Here is a 4,491-nt window from a genome sequence, read left to right on the forward strand (position 1 = left end):
TGAATTAGTCGGGCCTCATGCCCATTGTTCCCTACAAGCTGCGAAAGAAACCTATTATTATTATTTAAACGATTACTCCCCACTCTTTGTGACATTGTTCCATTTTCGCGCATTCCCCATTACCCGCAAACACCCAATCATACCCCGTTCTGAATGTGAACACATGATCATGCCGGACGGTGTGCCACACACAAGTTGGGAATAAACATTATCATTTTCATTACTCTTTGACCCTTATCTTCCTGCTATGTTCAGGTAGCAGATTCTGGTTAAACCGCATTTCTTATCCAGTATCTCGGAAGCTGTTTTTCAAATGTCTGTTATTTGTCTCCTTTTCCCGTTCACACCAACCCCATCTTTTTGCGCGACAGAGATCGTATGATAATATTCCTGAGCTGAGCTGAAAATAGCTGGTTCCACCTAGTCCAACGGCTAGTCTCCACGCTCGCTAAATCGGCTGCTAAGTTAGCACTCACCCCCGCCCTGGCCATACGCCTTCCAATCGACTGAGGTTCGGTGAATCGCTATCCAAATGCCCTGCATACATGCCGAACAGTAGCTCATTAATAATAATTTTTCGTGTTCTCAAAATATATCGTCAACCTCAACTATTCCTTGGTTGCTAAGACAGTCAACAAAAAATCCACCTCTTCTTGGTTTCGTTTAGCTCGCTGACATTCCGTTTTAGATTTTTTGTATTGATACCAATTCATCTGATATCTTGTGGGAATGCTACTGCTCTCATCTTGTTCCTTGCTCATTCCTCCCTCCACCAAAGCTTCAAACATTGGTTGTATTTGCCCCAAACGCCACGAATATCCGAATTTCATTCAGTTTGGCTGGACAAAGGTTTACACCCACATGGTCCTCCAAAAGAATCAAAATTACCCACGAGTCTAAATTGGCCTGGCGCTACCTGTGTCAATCTCCTCGTCCAACCCAGATCCGGCTGCCACGGAAATAAGTATCCCGATTCCGATTGCGGCAGTTTTGACGACCGTTACGGGGCTGTCCAGAAACCGAAGTATGTCACTGTATTGACAGCATGGCATTATCAGGCCCAGCCTGCTTGCACTCCCGCAACTATTTTCTTTCCCCCCTTGACCGCTACTCGTCACCCACTTGAACCTGCAATTGCTAGTACGGAGAAAATTTTCAACTGACCCCAGTCACATCTGGGACGAGTTCGTTCTCACCCGCCTGCCTTCCGTTTGGATCTAACCTACCTGGTTTTTTGTTGCAAGTTCGATTTACTCCTTCCACAAGTTCAGTTGCATTTAAGGTGTCTGTTTGGCCGTATGAACCGGTACTATCTTCCCATCGAAACTATCCTTTACATCTAACTTCCCTACAACATTGACACCAGTCGGTCTAGTTAGTTTTACTGTAAACCATATTTTTGTGACGAAACTTGCCATTTGTCTCCGCTTCGAATTCTTCCATCTCAACCTCCATATTTACTGCTTGTTACACTGGCCGATTACTCAACATCCCAAGGTCATTCATGACCAAAAGTGATTTTAAATTTTAGTTCATGTCAAGCGGCTCAATGATTAAAATACTATTAGCTCATGCACATTTTTTTTGGTTCTAGAAACTGCGCTGACGTTTCACGTAGTAAGCATGCCTCAATGGTCGTACCTCCCTGCCAGTTGCGTTGTTTGCCACGTTCAACTTGTAATGACCCAATCATGCCTCCATTGGTTTTTTCCTTAAAAATCAGGAAACAAGCCAAAATTTCAAGGTGAGATGTTGTGGAAACTTTTTTGGATTATATCTTACCCATAGGTCTTAAACCATTTTTATACTAGGTACCTATATTTTTCTCCAGGGATCTCCAATTGTCCCGGGCCACAGAGTTAATTAGGTCTCCCTTCTTCAGTAGGCCTAATCAGTGTCAGTCCCCAACGCGTCAAACCCCCTCCTGCATAATCGTCCATGACGACGTGCCATTACTGTCCCATCTAAACTACCAGCCCACATAGGTGGCCAAGATTGACTGTGGCCTCGCAATACGATCTAGAGTTTTCATACACCCTAGTGGTCTCTCAACCGTTTGCCCACAAACTCAGTTATCCATCAACTTTCTTCGAAGTATTTCACTATGACACCGCTCCCGTCTTCCTCCTCTAGGCGGTTGCCCGACCCCGAATCCCTGTCATCTTCCTTCACAGTATATCCAAAGAGGCGGCTCGCAGCCAGAAGACCCAGCTCCCAACCCCCGCATCCACTGAGGCCGGCAAAAATTGTACCACAGACAACCTCAGATTGTTCAGTAGTCTTAACTGACATCTTTGCTTCCGCAGCCCGCAACACTCTTTTCTCACAACTACCAGTAGAAGCTTAGGTCCTGAAAGATTTGGAAAATATCCGGATACGTCTGCACAAAATGGAAGGTGGAATGCTTCCTTACGAGCCATACAATCGATTGCATGTTTCCTAAATCCTGACGCAACATGTGATCCTACAAACTTAGAAAAAGCGTCTGTACTGATTGACACGATTGCGTCAGAGATTTGTCAACGCGTCGAATGTCGGGATCAGGTCCTAATATTCAACGTACCTGATCGTACTCCGCTTGAACACCACAAAACTGTCATCTTGACTGCATGTGGCATGCTGGATACCATGTGCACAGCTCGGCGGCTCCGAAGGTCAAAACCATCTATGTTGCCCCATGATGCTGCAATTCCTGGAACTGATTAACTACCAACTAATGCAATCGAGCTACTAACGTCTCAACACCTCCAACATGCACCTATCTAGTACCCACTGCTCCCAAAAGTTCACATAAAATGAGAAATATATGTATACGGAAGTTCCTAACTTTGTGCTACCAGAATGCAAGGCTAATGCCCGAAGGCTTTTTATTCGCCGTGCACCATTGTAACCTTGAAGCTGGTAGCAATGCTTCGGGGGCTGGTGACTACTTCGCTTACACTTTCTTTCCTGGTACTGTCCAACCCACGTAATAATTACCAGGTCAACAGGTCATCTCGGAAGTTTACTTCCATCAGCCCTCATGCATCTGATTTCTCCAACCAAACCACCACTCTGCGTGATTATATCAGCTTTTACCAGATCCCCTGTACTTTATTCTCGTATGCTAGCAAACCCAACCCTTGGTCGCCAGTCTGTTAAGTGCGAATCTATCCATATCCTATTCCATATAATCACTTGTCATTATCCGAATCGTAGTAGACGTCAAGTTTTTCATTCTACATATGTTAATGAACATTATCCCCTTTGGTGTCTCCCCAAACTCACCGTAATTTACTAATCTAACCCCATCCCCTCATCTTCCCAAGCTTTGAACCACGCCAATGCCCGGTTCAGACGACCTGATTGTCTGTGATCCACTCCACCTGCCCATGACCTACAAATACGGAGTCCCCCAACGGACCAAAAAAGGAATGCATACCATACCGGCTTCGTTCTATCTTGTTTCCCCGATCAGCCTGCGAGGAACCCCGCTGCTCAAAAAATCGCACGTTCCAGCCCGGTGACTACAGAAAACGTTGACCGCACTCGTTCTAGTCACAGACCCCCTGACCCGCTGTCTCTCCGCGTTACACCTCCGCCAAAACACGCCCTCGGACTCAAATATCTACTGTCAAGGCCGCGATACATAAAACACCCTTAAATACGCCCTCAAGAATCTATCCCTCGTTCTTATCAAGTAACTGCACCTTGCTTCGGCCTCCCCATAATTACATGACAATTACACAAAACCACGCGTACCTTGAGTTTGATGAAACCTCACATCCGCATATACTGGCGACCAGCTCAGGCTCTTATGCGCCTCCACCATCCTACACATCAACATCTGTCCCAACTGTAGACCATTTTCGGACGCTACCCATCCTCGCAAATCCACCGCCACTTTCTGCATAATGCCATTCTCTACACCTCCTGCCGATGAGAATGACTTCATTCCCCGAAACCCCTCGCAACCCCCAAACCCTTCCGGCTACAGGCCAGCCGTATACCATATAGTGAACCTTATGTCCCACTTTCTGCCGTGGATTCAAACCTACGTCAACCGCTACTCACCGCTCTACCCCCAGTTGTGAATACACCTCGACCTAATCCGAACAACTGTTTAGTCAACTCTCTACTTATCCCCTAACCAATTCACCCTGGAACGAAACCTCACCGTAAACGAAGTTAACAAATTCCTATTTAGTATGGTGTGCTCACCAATGGACCTATCAATGATGCCCTTTGACGCCCGCTCACTGCAGCCAAAAATGCATACTCGCCGCGTGATTATTGCTGTCTCGCAACCGGAACATGGCTCTCAGTTGATACTTCAGACACGGCAGTCTCGAACCCTGGTTACAGTCTTCACCGCCAATTTAGGAGAAAGCTTTTTCGTCGGTCAAACCCTCTCTCTTGAAGCTCCCGCTGTCAAAACCTAGGCTACAAACCACTATGCCTCGGACGGCTAAAAGTGAATCTAACTCTTTTAAGCCGTCTGCTGCACAAGAA

Source organism: Opisthorchis viverrini (genome assembly GCF_000715545.1).
Source record: "Opisthorchis viverrini unplaced genomic scaffold opera_v5_182, whole genome shotgun sequence".
Taxonomy (NCBI): domain Eukaryota; kingdom Metazoa; phylum Platyhelminthes; class Trematoda; order Opisthorchiida; family Opisthorchiidae; genus Opisthorchis; species Opisthorchis viverrini.